Source organism: Anarhichas minor, unplaced genomic scaffold (genome assembly GCF_050575085.1).
Source record: "Anarhichas minor isolate MPS153535 unplaced genomic scaffold, ASM5057508v1 ptg000045l, whole genome shotgun sequence".
Classification (NCBI taxonomy): Eukaryota; Metazoa; Chordata; class Actinopteri; order Perciformes; family Anarhichadidae; genus Anarhichas; species Anarhichas minor.
In genome coordinates, this window is record NW_027466491.1 from 3,808,223 (window position 1) to 3,818,297 (window position 10,075).

General features: G+C 44.4%; 49 non-coding genes across 49 annotated transcripts; all 49 read left to right on the forward strand.

Annotated features, from left to right (window-relative positions):
• Window positions 1-11: 11 nt before the first annotated feature.
• trnae-cuc (transfer RNA glutamic acid (anticodon CUC)) lies at window positions 12-83 on the forward strand. The gene has a single exon. It is a non-coding gene; the product is annotated as a tRNA-Glu (tRNA).
• A 128-nt stretch (window positions 84-211) lies between these two features.
• trnae-cuc (transfer RNA glutamic acid (anticodon CUC)) lies at window positions 212-283 on the forward strand. Its single transcript has one exon. It is a non-coding gene; the product is annotated as a tRNA-Glu (tRNA).
• Window positions 284-411: 128 nt separating this feature from the next.
• trnae-cuc (transfer RNA glutamic acid (anticodon CUC)) lies at window positions 412-483 on the forward strand. Its single transcript has one exon. It is a non-coding gene; the product is annotated as a tRNA-Glu (tRNA).
• Window positions 484-616: 133 nt separating this feature from the next.
• trnae-cuc (transfer RNA glutamic acid (anticodon CUC)) lies at window positions 617-688 on the forward strand. The gene has a single exon. It is a non-coding gene; the product is annotated as a tRNA-Glu (tRNA).
• Window positions 689-816: 128 nt separating this feature from the next.
• On the forward strand, window positions 817-888 carry trnae-cuc (transfer RNA glutamic acid (anticodon CUC)). Its single transcript has one exon. It is a non-coding gene; the product is annotated as a tRNA-Glu (tRNA).
• Window positions 889-1,016: 128 nt separating this feature from the next.
• trnae-cuc (transfer RNA glutamic acid (anticodon CUC)) lies at window positions 1,017-1,088 on the forward strand. The gene has a single exon. It is a non-coding gene; the product is annotated as a tRNA-Glu (tRNA).
• Window positions 1,089-1,216: 128 nt separating this feature from the next.
• trnae-cuc (transfer RNA glutamic acid (anticodon CUC)) lies at window positions 1,217-1,288 on the forward strand. Its single transcript has one exon. It is a non-coding gene; the product is annotated as a tRNA-Glu (tRNA).
• Window positions 1,289-1,421: 133 nt separating this feature from the next.
• trnae-cuc (transfer RNA glutamic acid (anticodon CUC)) lies at window positions 1,422-1,493 on the forward strand. The gene has a single exon. It is a non-coding gene; the product is annotated as a tRNA-Glu (tRNA).
• Window positions 1,494-1,621: 128 nt separating this feature from the next.
• On the forward strand, window positions 1,622-1,693 carry trnae-cuc (transfer RNA glutamic acid (anticodon CUC)). The gene has a single exon. It is a non-coding gene; the product is annotated as a tRNA-Glu (tRNA).
• Window positions 1,694-1,821: 128 nt separating this feature from the next.
• Window positions 1,822-1,893, forward strand: trnae-cuc (transfer RNA glutamic acid (anticodon CUC)). Its single transcript has one exon. It is a non-coding gene; the product is annotated as a tRNA-Glu (tRNA).
• A 133-nt stretch (window positions 1,894-2,026) lies between these two features.
• Window positions 2,027-2,098, forward strand: trnae-cuc (transfer RNA glutamic acid (anticodon CUC)). Its single transcript has one exon. It is a non-coding gene; the product is annotated as a tRNA-Glu (tRNA).
• Window positions 2,099-2,226: 128 nt separating this feature from the next.
• Window positions 2,227-2,298, forward strand: trnae-cuc (transfer RNA glutamic acid (anticodon CUC)). The gene has a single exon. It is a non-coding gene; the product is annotated as a tRNA-Glu (tRNA).
• A 128-nt stretch (window positions 2,299-2,426) lies between these two features.
• On the forward strand, window positions 2,427-2,498 carry trnae-cuc (transfer RNA glutamic acid (anticodon CUC)). The gene has a single exon. It is a non-coding gene; the product is annotated as a tRNA-Glu (tRNA).
• A 133-nt stretch (window positions 2,499-2,631) lies between these two features.
• trnae-cuc (transfer RNA glutamic acid (anticodon CUC)) lies at window positions 2,632-2,703 on the forward strand. Its single transcript has one exon. It is a non-coding gene; the product is annotated as a tRNA-Glu (tRNA).
• Window positions 2,704-2,831: 128 nt separating this feature from the next.
• Window positions 2,832-2,903, forward strand: trnae-cuc (transfer RNA glutamic acid (anticodon CUC)). Its single transcript has one exon. It is a non-coding gene; the product is annotated as a tRNA-Glu (tRNA).
• Window positions 2,904-3,031: 128 nt separating this feature from the next.
• Window positions 3,032-3,103, forward strand: trnae-cuc (transfer RNA glutamic acid (anticodon CUC)). The gene has a single exon. It is a non-coding gene; the product is annotated as a tRNA-Glu (tRNA).
• A 133-nt stretch (window positions 3,104-3,236) lies between these two features.
• On the forward strand, window positions 3,237-3,308 carry trnae-cuc (transfer RNA glutamic acid (anticodon CUC)). The gene has a single exon. It is a non-coding gene; the product is annotated as a tRNA-Glu (tRNA).
• Window positions 3,309-3,436: 128 nt separating this feature from the next.
• On the forward strand, window positions 3,437-3,508 carry trnae-cuc (transfer RNA glutamic acid (anticodon CUC)). The gene has a single exon. It is a non-coding gene; the product is annotated as a tRNA-Glu (tRNA).
• A 128-nt stretch (window positions 3,509-3,636) lies between these two features.
• On the forward strand, window positions 3,637-3,708 carry trnae-cuc (transfer RNA glutamic acid (anticodon CUC)). The gene has a single exon. It is a non-coding gene; the product is annotated as a tRNA-Glu (tRNA).
• A 128-nt stretch (window positions 3,709-3,836) lies between these two features.
• On the forward strand, window positions 3,837-3,908 carry trnae-cuc (transfer RNA glutamic acid (anticodon CUC)). The gene has a single exon. It is a non-coding gene; the product is annotated as a tRNA-Glu (tRNA).
• A 133-nt stretch (window positions 3,909-4,041) lies between these two features.
• Window positions 4,042-4,113, forward strand: trnae-cuc (transfer RNA glutamic acid (anticodon CUC)). Its single transcript has one exon. It is a non-coding gene; the product is annotated as a tRNA-Glu (tRNA).
• A 128-nt stretch (window positions 4,114-4,241) lies between these two features.
• On the forward strand, window positions 4,242-4,313 carry trnae-cuc (transfer RNA glutamic acid (anticodon CUC)). Its single transcript has one exon. It is a non-coding gene; the product is annotated as a tRNA-Glu (tRNA).
• A 128-nt stretch (window positions 4,314-4,441) lies between these two features.
• Window positions 4,442-4,513, forward strand: trnae-cuc (transfer RNA glutamic acid (anticodon CUC)). The gene has a single exon. It is a non-coding gene; the product is annotated as a tRNA-Glu (tRNA).
• Window positions 4,514-4,646: 133 nt separating this feature from the next.
• trnae-cuc (transfer RNA glutamic acid (anticodon CUC)) lies at window positions 4,647-4,718 on the forward strand. The gene has a single exon. It is a non-coding gene; the product is annotated as a tRNA-Glu (tRNA).
• Window positions 4,719-4,846: 128 nt separating this feature from the next.
• trnae-cuc (transfer RNA glutamic acid (anticodon CUC)) lies at window positions 4,847-4,918 on the forward strand. Its single transcript has one exon. It is a non-coding gene; the product is annotated as a tRNA-Glu (tRNA).
• A 128-nt stretch (window positions 4,919-5,046) lies between these two features.
• trnae-cuc (transfer RNA glutamic acid (anticodon CUC)) lies at window positions 5,047-5,118 on the forward strand. The gene has a single exon. It is a non-coding gene; the product is annotated as a tRNA-Glu (tRNA).
• A 133-nt stretch (window positions 5,119-5,251) lies between these two features.
• On the forward strand, window positions 5,252-5,323 carry trnae-cuc (transfer RNA glutamic acid (anticodon CUC)). The gene has a single exon. It is a non-coding gene; the product is annotated as a tRNA-Glu (tRNA).
• A 128-nt stretch (window positions 5,324-5,451) lies between these two features.
• trnae-cuc (transfer RNA glutamic acid (anticodon CUC)) lies at window positions 5,452-5,523 on the forward strand. Its single transcript has one exon. It is a non-coding gene; the product is annotated as a tRNA-Glu (tRNA).
• A 128-nt stretch (window positions 5,524-5,651) lies between these two features.
• trnae-cuc (transfer RNA glutamic acid (anticodon CUC)) lies at window positions 5,652-5,723 on the forward strand. Its single transcript has one exon. It is a non-coding gene; the product is annotated as a tRNA-Glu (tRNA).
• A 333-nt stretch (window positions 5,724-6,056) lies between these two features.
• Window positions 6,057-6,128, forward strand: trnae-cuc (transfer RNA glutamic acid (anticodon CUC)). The gene has a single exon. It is a non-coding gene; the product is annotated as a tRNA-Glu (tRNA).
• Window positions 6,129-6,256: 128 nt separating this feature from the next.
• On the forward strand, window positions 6,257-6,328 carry trnae-cuc (transfer RNA glutamic acid (anticodon CUC)). Its single transcript has one exon. It is a non-coding gene; the product is annotated as a tRNA-Glu (tRNA).
• A 133-nt stretch (window positions 6,329-6,461) lies between these two features.
• On the forward strand, window positions 6,462-6,533 carry trnae-cuc (transfer RNA glutamic acid (anticodon CUC)). The gene has a single exon. It is a non-coding gene; the product is annotated as a tRNA-Glu (tRNA).
• A 128-nt stretch (window positions 6,534-6,661) lies between these two features.
• On the forward strand, window positions 6,662-6,733 carry trnae-cuc (transfer RNA glutamic acid (anticodon CUC)). The gene has a single exon. It is a non-coding gene; the product is annotated as a tRNA-Glu (tRNA).
• A 128-nt stretch (window positions 6,734-6,861) lies between these two features.
• trnae-cuc (transfer RNA glutamic acid (anticodon CUC)) lies at window positions 6,862-6,933 on the forward strand. The gene has a single exon. It is a non-coding gene; the product is annotated as a tRNA-Glu (tRNA).
• A 133-nt stretch (window positions 6,934-7,066) lies between these two features.
• On the forward strand, window positions 7,067-7,138 carry trnae-cuc (transfer RNA glutamic acid (anticodon CUC)). The gene has a single exon. It is a non-coding gene; the product is annotated as a tRNA-Glu (tRNA).
• A 128-nt stretch (window positions 7,139-7,266) lies between these two features.
• Window positions 7,267-7,338, forward strand: trnae-cuc (transfer RNA glutamic acid (anticodon CUC)). The gene has a single exon. It is a non-coding gene; the product is annotated as a tRNA-Glu (tRNA).
• A 133-nt stretch (window positions 7,339-7,471) lies between these two features.
• trnae-cuc (transfer RNA glutamic acid (anticodon CUC)) lies at window positions 7,472-7,543 on the forward strand. Its single transcript has one exon. It is a non-coding gene; the product is annotated as a tRNA-Glu (tRNA).
• Window positions 7,544-7,671: 128 nt separating this feature from the next.
• trnae-cuc (transfer RNA glutamic acid (anticodon CUC)) lies at window positions 7,672-7,743 on the forward strand. The gene has a single exon. It is a non-coding gene; the product is annotated as a tRNA-Glu (tRNA).
• Window positions 7,744-7,876: 133 nt separating this feature from the next.
• Window positions 7,877-7,948, forward strand: trnae-cuc (transfer RNA glutamic acid (anticodon CUC)). Its single transcript has one exon. It is a non-coding gene; the product is annotated as a tRNA-Glu (tRNA).
• Window positions 7,949-8,076: 128 nt separating this feature from the next.
• Window positions 8,077-8,148, forward strand: trnae-cuc (transfer RNA glutamic acid (anticodon CUC)). Its single transcript has one exon. It is a non-coding gene; the product is annotated as a tRNA-Glu (tRNA).
• Window positions 8,149-8,281: 133 nt separating this feature from the next.
• Window positions 8,282-8,353, forward strand: trnae-cuc (transfer RNA glutamic acid (anticodon CUC)). The gene has a single exon. It is a non-coding gene; the product is annotated as a tRNA-Glu (tRNA).
• A 128-nt stretch (window positions 8,354-8,481) lies between these two features.
• On the forward strand, window positions 8,482-8,553 carry trnae-cuc (transfer RNA glutamic acid (anticodon CUC)). Its single transcript has one exon. It is a non-coding gene; the product is annotated as a tRNA-Glu (tRNA).
• A 133-nt stretch (window positions 8,554-8,686) lies between these two features.
• On the forward strand, window positions 8,687-8,758 carry trnae-cuc (transfer RNA glutamic acid (anticodon CUC)). Its single transcript has one exon. It is a non-coding gene; the product is annotated as a tRNA-Glu (tRNA).
• Window positions 8,759-8,886: 128 nt separating this feature from the next.
• Window positions 8,887-8,958, forward strand: trnae-cuc (transfer RNA glutamic acid (anticodon CUC)). The gene has a single exon. It is a non-coding gene; the product is annotated as a tRNA-Glu (tRNA).
• Window positions 8,959-9,091: 133 nt separating this feature from the next.
• On the forward strand, window positions 9,092-9,163 carry trnae-cuc (transfer RNA glutamic acid (anticodon CUC)). The gene has a single exon. It is a non-coding gene; the product is annotated as a tRNA-Glu (tRNA).
• A 128-nt stretch (window positions 9,164-9,291) lies between these two features.
• On the forward strand, window positions 9,292-9,363 carry trnae-cuc (transfer RNA glutamic acid (anticodon CUC)). The gene has a single exon. It is a non-coding gene; the product is annotated as a tRNA-Glu (tRNA).
• Window positions 9,364-9,491: 128 nt separating this feature from the next.
• Window positions 9,492-9,563, forward strand: trnae-cuc (transfer RNA glutamic acid (anticodon CUC)). Its single transcript has one exon. It is a non-coding gene; the product is annotated as a tRNA-Glu (tRNA).
• A 128-nt stretch (window positions 9,564-9,691) lies between these two features.
• On the forward strand, window positions 9,692-9,763 carry trnae-cuc (transfer RNA glutamic acid (anticodon CUC)). Its single transcript has one exon. It is a non-coding gene; the product is annotated as a tRNA-Glu (tRNA).
• A 128-nt stretch (window positions 9,764-9,891) lies between these two features.
• Window positions 9,892-9,963, forward strand: trnae-cuc (transfer RNA glutamic acid (anticodon CUC)). The gene has a single exon. It is a non-coding gene; the product is annotated as a tRNA-Glu (tRNA).
• The last annotated feature ends 112 nt before the right edge of the window (window positions 9,964-10,075 follow it).

Here is a 10,075-nt window from a genome sequence, read left to right on the forward strand (position 1 = left end):
AAGCAAGTTTGTCCCTGATGGTCTAGTGGCTAGGATTCGGCGCTCTCACTGCCGCGGCCCGGGTTCGATTCCCGGTCAGGGAATGCTAATTTGAAGGTACTTAACTTCAAGTTACAGTTTGGTGAAATTTGTCATTTTTCTCAACCACATTATGTGACACTGTGATGGTTTATTAACGTAATTTCACCTGGTTATTCTTTGAGCAAGTTTGTCCCTGATGGTCTAGTGGCTAGGATTCGGCGCTCTCACCGCCGCGGCCCGGGTTCGATTCCCGGTCAGGGAATGCTAATTTGAAGGTACTTAACTTCAAGTTACAGTTTGGTGAAATTTGTCATTTTTCTCAACCACATTATGTGACACTGTGATGGTTTATTAACGTAATTTCAACTAGTTATTCTTTGAGCAAGTTTGTCCCTGATGGTCTAGTGGCTAGGATTCGGTGCTCTCACCGCCGCGGCCCGGGTTCGATTCCCGGTCAGGGAATGCTAATTTGAAGGTACTTAACTTCAAGTTACCGTTCGGTGAAGAGAAATTTGTCATTTTTCTCAACCACATTATGTGACACTGTGATGGTTTATTAACGTAATTTCACCTGGTTATTCTTTGAGCAAGTTTGTCCCTGATGGTCTAGTGGCTAGGATTCGGCGCTCTCACCGCCGCGGCCCGGGTTCGATTCCCGGTCAGGGAATGCTAATTTGAAGGTACTTAACTTCAAGTTACAGTTTGGTGAAATTTGTCATTTTTCTCAACCACATTATGTGACACTGTGATGGTTTATTAACGTAATTTCACCTAGTTATTCTTTGAGGAAGTGTGTCCCTGATGGTCTAGTGGCTAGGATTCGGCGCTCTCACCGCCGCGGCCCGGGTTCGATTCCCGGTCAGGGAATGCTAATTTGAAGGTACTTAACTTCAAGTTACAGTTTGGTGAAATTTGTCATTTTTCTCAACCACATTATGTGACACTGTGATGGTTTATTAACGTAATTTCACCTAGTTATTCTTTGAGCAAGTGTGTCCCTGATGGTCTAGTGGCTAGGATTCGGCGCTCTCACCGCCGTGGCCAGGGTTCGATTCCCGGTCAGGGAATGCTAATTTGAAGGTACTTAACTTCAAGTTACAGTTTGGTGAAATTTGTCATTTTTCTCAACCACATTATGTGACACTGTGATGGTTTATTAACGTAATTTCACCTAGTTATTCTTTGAGCAAGTGTGTCCCTGATGGTCTAGTGGCTAGGATTCGGCGCTCTCACCGCCGCGGCCCGGGTTCGATTCCCGGTCAGGGAATGCTAATTTGAAGGTACTTAACTTCAAGTTACCGTTCGGTGAAGTGAAATTTGTCATTTTTCTCAACCACGTTATGTGACACTGTGATGGTTTATTAACGTAATTTCACCTGGTTATTCTTTAAGCAAGTTTGTCCCTGATGGTCTAGTGGCTAGGATTCGGCGCTCTCACTGCCGCGGCCCGGGTTCGATTCCCGGTCAGGGAATGCTAATTTGAAGGTACTTAACTTCAAGTTACAGTTTGGTGAAATTTGTCATTTTTCTCAACCACATTATGTGACACTGTGATGGTTTATTAACGTAATTTCACCTGGTTATTCTTTGAGCAAGTTTGTCCCTGATGGTCTAGTGGCTAGGATTCGGCGCTCTCACCGCCGCGGCCCGGGTTCGATTCCCGGTCAGGGAATGCTAATTTGAAGGTACTTAACTTCAAGTTACAGTTTGGTGAAATTTGTCATTTTTCTCAACCACATTATGTGACACTGTGATGGTTTATTAACGTAATTTCACCTAGTTATTCTTTGAGCAAGTTTGTCCCTGATGGTCTAGTGGCTAGGATTCGGCGCTCTCACCGCTGTGGCCCGGGTTCGATTCCCGGTCAGGGAATGCTAATTTGAAGGTACTTAACTTCAAGTTACCGTTCGGTGAAGTGAAATTTGTCATTTTTCTCAACCACATTATGTGACACTGTGATGGTTTATTAACGTAATTTCACCTGGTTATTCTTTGAGCAAGTTTGTCCCTGATGGTCTAGTGGCTAGGATTCGGCGCTCTCACCGCCGCGGCCCGGGTTCGATTCCCGGTCAGGGAATGCTAATTTGAAGGTACTTAACTTCAAGTTACAGTTTGGTGAAATTTGTCATTTTTCTCAACCACATTATGTGACACTGTGATGGTTTATTAACGTAATTTCACCTAGTTATTCTTTGAGCAAGTGTGTCCCTGATGGTCTAGTGGCTAGGATTCGGCGCTCTCACCGCCGCGGCCTGGGTTCGATTCCCGGTCAGGGAATGCTAATTTGAAGGTACTTAACTTCAAGTTACAGTTTGGTGAAATTTGTCATTTTTCTCAACCACATTATGTGACACTGTGATGGTTTATTAACGTAATTTCACCTAGTTATTCTTTGAGCAAGTGTGTCCCTGATGGTCTAGTGGCTAGGATTCGGCGCTCTCACCGCCGCGGCCCGGGTTCGATTCCCGGTCAGGGAATGCTAATTTGAAGGTACTTAACTTCAAGTTACCGTTCGGTAAAGTGAAATTTGTCATTTTTCTCAACCACATTATGTGACACTGTGATGGTTTATTAACGTAATTTCACCTGGTTATTCTTTGAGCAAGTTTGTCCCTGATGGTCTAGTGGCTAGGATTAGGCGCTCTCACCGCCGCGGCCCGGGTTCGATTCCCGGTCAGGGAATGCTAATTTGAAGGTACTTAACTTCAAGTTACAGTTTGGTGAAATTTGTCATTTTTCTCAACCACATTATGTGACACTGTGATGGTTTATTAACGTAATTTCACCTAGTTATTCTTTGAGCAAGTTTGTCCCTGATGGTCTAGTGGCTAGGATTCGGCGCTCTCACCGCCGCGGCCCGGGTTCGATTCCCGGTCAGGGAATGCTAATTTGAAGGTACTTAACTTCAAGTTACAGTTTGGTGAAATTTGTCATTTTTCTCAACCACATTATGTGACACTGTGATGGTTTATTAACGTAATTTCAACTAGTTATTCTTTGAGCAAGTTTGTCCCTGATGGTCTAGTGGCTAGGATTCGGTGCTCTCACCGCCGCGGCCCGGGTTCGATTCCCGGTCAGGGAATGCTAATTTGAAGGTACTTAACTTCAAGTTACCGTTCGGTGAAGAGAAATTTGTCATTTTTCTCAACCACATTATGTGACACTGTGATGGTTTATTAACGTAATTTCACCTGGTTATTCTTTGAGCAAGTTTGTCCCTGATGGTCTAGTGGCTAGGATTCGGCGCTCTCACCGCCGCGGCCCGGGTTCGATTCCCGGTCAGGGAATGCTAATTTGAAGGTACTTAACTTCAAGTTACAGTTTGGTGAAATTTGTCATTTTTCTCAACCACATTATGTGACACTGTGATGGTTTATTAACGTAATTTCACCTAGTTATTCTTTGAGCAAGTGTGTCCCTGATGGTCTAGTGGCTAGGATTCGGCGCTCTCACCGCCGCGGCCCGGGTTCGATTCCCGGTCAGGGAATGCTAATTTGAAGGTACTTAACTTCAAGTTACAGTTTGGTGAAATTTGTCATTTTTCTCAACCACATTATGTGACACTGTGATGGTTTATTAACGTAATTTCACCTAGTTATTCTTTGAGCAAGTGTGTCCCTGATGGTCTAGTGGCTAGGATTCGGCGCTCTCACCGCCGTGGCCAGGGTTCGATTCCCGGTCAGGGAATGCTAATTTGAAGGTACTTAACTTCAAGTTACAGTTTGGTGAAATTTGTCATTTTTCTCAACCACATTATGTGACACTGTGATGGTTTATTAACGTAATTTCACCTAGTTATTCTTTGAGCAAGTGTGTCCCTGATGGTCTAGTGGCTAGGATTCGGCGCTCTCACCGCCGCGGCCCGGGTTCGATTCCCGGTCAGGGAATGCTAATTTGAAGGTACTTAACTTCAAGTTACCGTTCGGTGAAGTGAAATTTGTCATTTTTCTCAACCACGTTATGTGACACTGTGATGGTTTATTAACGTAATTTCACCTGGTTATTCTTTAAGCAAGTTTGTCCCTGATGGTCTAGTGGCTAGGATTCGGCGCTCTCACTGCCGCGGCCCGGGTTCGATTCCCGGTCAGGGAATGCTAATTTGAAGGTACTTAACTTCAAGTTACAGTTTGGTGAAATTTGTCATTTTTCTCAACCACATTATGTGACACTGTGATGGTTTATTAACGTAATTTCACCTGGTTATTCTTTGAGCAAGTTTGTCCCTGATGGTCTAGTGGCTAGGATTCGGCGCTCTCACCGCCGCGGCCCGGGTTCGATTCCCGGTCAGGGAATGCTAATTTGAAGGTACTTAACTTCAAGTTACAGTTTGGTGAAATTTGTCATTTTTCTCAACCACATTATGTGACACTGTGATGGTTTATTAACGTAATTTCACCTAGTTATTCTTTGAGCAAGTTTGTCCCTGATGGTCTAGTGGCTAGGATTCGGCGCTCTCACCGCTGTGGCCCGGGTTCGATTCCCGGTCAGGGAATGCTAATTTGAAGGTACTTAACTTCAAGTTACCGTTCGGTGAAGTGAAATTTGTCATTTTTCTCAACCACATTATGTGACACTGTGATGGTTTATTAACGTAATTTCACCTGGTTATTCTTTGAGCAAGTTTGTCCCTGATGGTCTAGTGGCTAGGATTCGGCGCTCTCACTGCCGCGGCCCGGGTTCGATTCCCGGTCAGGGAATGCTAATTTGAAGGTACTTAACTTCAAGTTACAGTTTGGTGAAATTTGTCATTTTTCTCAACCACATTATGTGACACTGTGATGGTTTATTAACGTAATTTCACCTAGTTATTCTTTGAGCAAGTGTGTCCCTGATGGTCTAGTGGCTAGGATTCGGCGCTCTCACCGCCGCGGCCTGGGTTCGATTCCCGGTCAGGGAATGCTAATTTGAAGGTACTTAACTTCAAGTTACAGTTTGGTGAAATTTGTCATTTTTCTCAACCACATTATGTGACACTGTGATGGTTTATTAACGTAATTTCACCTAGTTATTCTTTGAGCAAGTGTGTCCCTGATGGTCTAGTGGCTAGGATTCGGCGCTCTCACCGCCGCGGCCCGGGTTCGATTCCCGGTCAGGGAATGCTAATTTGAAGGTACTTAACTTCAAGTTACCGTTCGGTAAAGTGAAATTTGTCATTTTTCTCAACCACATTATGTGACACTGTGATGGTTTATTAACGTAATTTCACCTGGTTATTCTTTGAGCAAGTTTGTCCCTGATGGTCTAGTGGCTAGGATTAGGCGCTCTCACCGCCGCGGCCCGGGTTCGATTCCCGGTCAGGGAATGCTAATTTGAAGGTACTTAACTTCAAGTTACAGTTTGGTGAAATTTGTCATTTTTCTCAACCACATTATGTGACACTGTGATGGTTTATTAACGTAATTTCACCTAGTTATTCTTTGAGCAAGTTTGTCCCTGATGGTCTAGTGGCTAGGATTCGGCGCTCTCACCGCCGCGGCCCGGGTTCGATTCCCGGTCAGGGAATGCTAATTTGAAGGTACTTAACTTCAAGTTACAGTTTGGTGAAATTTGTCATTTTTCTCAACCACATTATGTGACACTGTGATGGTTTATTAACGTAATTTCACCTAGTTATTCTTTGAGCAAGTTTGTCCCTGATGGTCTAGTGGCTAGGATTCGGCGCTCTCACCGCCGCGGCCCGGGTTCGATTCCCGGTCAGGGAATGCTAATTTGAAGGTACTTAACTTCAAGTTACAGTTTGGTGAAATTTGTCATTTTTCTCAACCACATTATGTGACACTGTGATGGTTTATTAACGTAATTTCACCTAGTTATTCTTTGAGCAAGTGTGTCCCTGATGGTCTAGTGGCTAGCATTCGGGGCTCTCACCGCCGCGGCCCGGGTTCGATTCCCGGTCAGGGAATGCTAATTTGAAGGTACTTAACTTCAAGTTACCGTTCGGTGAAGTGAAATTTGTCACTTTTCTCAACCACATTATGTGACACTGTGATGGTTTATTAACGTAATTTCACCTGGTTATTCTTTGAGCAAGTTTGTCCCTGATGGTCTAGTGGCTAGGATTCGGCGCTCTCACCGCCGCGGCCCGGGTTCGATTCCCGGTCAGGGAATGCTAATTTGAAGGTACTTAACTTCAAGTTACAGTTTGGTGAAATTTGTCATTTTTCTCAACCACATTATGTGACACTGTGATGGTTTATTAACGTAATTTCACCTAGTTATTCTTTGAGCAAGTTTGTCCCTGATGGTCTAGTGGCTAGGATTCGGCGCTCTCACCGCTGTGGCCCGGGTTCGATTCCCGGTCAGGGAATGCTAATTTGAAGGTACTTAACTTCAAGTTACCGTTCGGTGAAGTGAAATTTGTCATTTTTCTCAACCACATTATGTGACACTGTGATGGTTTATTAACGTAATTTCACCTGGTTATTCTTTGAGCAAGTTTGTCCCTGATGGTCTAGTGGCTAGGATTCGGCGCTCTCACCGCCGCGGCCCGGGTTCGATTCCCGGTCAGGGAATGCTAATTTGAAGGTACTTAACTTCAAGTTACAGTTTGGTGAAATTTGTCATTTTTCTCAACCACATTATGTGACACTGTGATGGTTTATTAACGTAATTTCACCTAGTTATTCTTTGAGCAAGTGTGTCCCTGATGGTCTAGTGGCTAGGATTCGGCGCTCTCACCGCCGCGGCCTGGGTTCGATTCCCGGTCAGGGAATGCTAATTTGAAGGTACTTAACTTCAAGTTACAGTTTGGTGAAATTTGTCATTTTTCTCAACCACATTATGTGACATTGTGATGGTTTATTAACGTAATTTCACCTAGTTATTCTTTGAGCAAGTGTGTCCCTGATGGTCTAGTGGCTAGGATTCGGCGCTCTCACCGCCGCGGCCCGGGTTCGATTCCCGGTCAGGGAATGCTAATTTGAAGGTACTTAACTTCAAGTTACCGTTCGGTGAAGTGAAATTTGTCATTTTTCTCAACCACATTATGTGACACTGTGATGGTTTATTAACGTAATTTCACCTGGTTATTCTTTGAGCAAGTTTGTCCCTGATGGTCTAGTGGCTAGGATTCGGCGCTCTCACCGCCGCGGCCCGGGTTCGATTCCCGGTCAGGGAATGCTAATTTGAAGGTACTTAACTTCAAGTTACAGTTTGGTGAAATTTGTCATTTTTCTCAACCACATTATGTGACACTGTGATGGTTTATTAACGTAATTTCACCTAGTTATTCTTTGAGGAAGTGTGGCCCTGATGGTCTAGTGGCTAGGATTCGGCGCTCTCACCGCCGCGGCCCGGGTTCGATTCCCGGTCAGGGAATGCTAATTTGAAGGTACTTAACTTCAAGTTACCGTTCGGTGAAGTGAAATTTGTCATTTTTCTCAACCACATTATGTGACACTGTGATGGTTTATTAACGTAATTTCACCTGGTTATTCTTTGAGCAAGTTTGTCCCTGATGGTCTAGTGGCTAGGATTCGGCGCTCTCACCGCCGCGGCCCGGGTTCGATTCCCGGTCAGGGAATGCTAATTTGAAGGTACTTAACTTCAAGTTACAGTTTGGTGAAATTTGTCATTTTTCTCAACCACATTATGTGACACTGTGATGGTTTATTAACGTAATTTCACCTAGTTATTCTTTGAGCAAGTTTGTCCCTGATGGTCTAGTGGCTAGGATTCGGCGCTCTCACCGCCGCGGCCCGGGTTCGATTCCCGGTCAGGGAATGCTAATTTGAAGGTACTTAACTTCAAGTTACCGTTCGGTGAAGTGAAATTTGTCATTTTTCTCAACCACATTATGTGACACTGTGATGGTTTATTAACGTAATTTCACCTGGTTATTCTTTGAGCAAGTTTGTCCCTGATGGTCTAGGGGCTAGGATTCGGCGCTCTCACCGCCGCGGCCCGGGTTCGATTCCCGGTCAGGGAATGCTAATTTGAAGGTACTTAACTTCAAGTTACAGTTTGGTGAAATTTGTCATTTTTCTCAACCACATTATGTGACACTGTGATGGTTTATTAACGTAATTTCACCTAGTTATTCTTTGAGCAAGTGTGTCCCTGATGGTCTAGTGGCTAGGATTCGGCGCTCTCACCGCCGCGGCCCGGGTTCGATTCCCGGTCAGGGAATGCTAATTTGAAGGTACTTAACTTCAAGTTACCGTTCGGTGAAGTGAAATTTGTCATTTTTCTCAACCACATTATGTGACACTGTGATGGTTTATTAACGTAATTTCACCTGGTTATTCTTTGAGCAAGTTTATCCCTGATGGTCTAGTGGCTAGGATTCGGCGCTCTCACCGCCGCGGCCCGGGTTCGATTCCCGGTCAGGGAATGCTAATTTGAAGGTACTTAACTTCAAGTTACAGTTTGGTGAAATTTGTCATTTTTCTCAACCACATTATGTGACACTGTGATGGTTTATTAACGTAATTTCACCTAGTTATTCTTTGAGCAAGTTTGTCCCTGATGGTCTAGTGGCTAGGATTCGGCGCTCTCACCGCCGCGGCCCGGGTTCGATTCCCGGTCAGGGAATGCTAATTTGAAGGTACTTAACTTCAAGTTACCGTTCGGTGAAGTGAAATTTGTCATTTTTCTCAACCACATTATGTGACACTGTGATGGTTTATTAACGTAATTTCACCTGGTTATTCTTTGAGCAAGTTTGTCCCTGATGGTCTAGGGGCTAGGATTCGGCGCTCTCACCGCCGCGGCCCGGGTTCGATTCCCGGTCAGGGAATGCTAATTTGAAGGTACTTAACTTCAAGTTACAGTTTGGTGAAATTTGTCATTTTTCTCAACCACATTATGTGACACTGTGATGGTTTATTAACGTAATTTCACCTAGTTATTCTTTGAGCAAGTGTGTCCCTGATGGTCTAGTGGCTAGGATTCGGCGCTCTCACCGCCGCGGCCCGGGTTCGATTCCCGGTCAGGGAATGCTAATTTGAAGGTACTTAACTTCAAGTTACCGTTCGGTGAAGTGAAATTTGTCATTTTTCTCAACCACATTATGTGACACTGTGATGGTTTATTAACGTAATTTCACCTGGTTATTCTTTGAGCAAGTTTGTCCCTGATGGTCTAGTGGCTAGGATTCGGCGCTCTCACCGCCGCGGCCCGGGTTCGATTCCCGGTCAGGGAATGCTGATTTGAAGGTACTTAACTTCAAGTTACAGTTTGGTGAAATTTGTCATTTTTCTCAACCACATTATGTGACACTGTGATGGTTTATTAACGTAATTTCACCTAGTTATTCTTTGAGCAAGTTTGTCCCTGATGGTCTAGTGGCTAGGATTCGGCGCTCTCACCGCCGCGGCCCGGGTTCGATTCCCGGTCAGGGAATGCTAATTTGAAGGTACTTAACTTCAAGTTACAGTTTGGTGAAATTTGTCATTTTTCTCAACCACATTATGTGACACTGTGATGGTTTATTAACGTAATTTCACCTAGTTATTCTTTGAGCAAGTTTGTCCCTGATGGTCTAGTGGCTAGGATTCGGCGCTCTCACCGCTGTGGCCCGGGTTCGATTCCCGGTCAGGGAATGCTAATTTGAAGGTACTTAACTTCAAGTTACAGTTTGGTGAAATTTGTCATTTTTCTCAACCACATTATGTGACACTGTGATGGTTTATTAACGTAATTTCACCTAGTTATTCTTTGAGCAAGTGTGTCCCTGATGGTCTAGTGGCTAGGATTCGGTGCTCTCACCGCCGCGGCCCGGGTTCGATTCCCGGTCAGGGAATGCTAATTTGAAGGTACTTAACTTCAAGTTACAGTTTGGTGAAATTTGTCATTTTTCTCAACCACATTATGTGACACTGTGATGGTTTATTAACGTAATTTCACCTAGTTATTCTTTGAGCAAGTTTGTCCCTGATGGTCTAGTGGCTAGGATTCGGCGCTCTCACCGCCGCGGCCCGGGTTCGATTCCCGGTCAGGGAATGCTAATTTGAAGGTACTTAACTTCAAGTTACAGTTTGGTGAAATTTGTCATTTTTCTCAACCACATTATGTGACACTGTGATGGTTTATTAACGTAATTTCACCTAGTTAT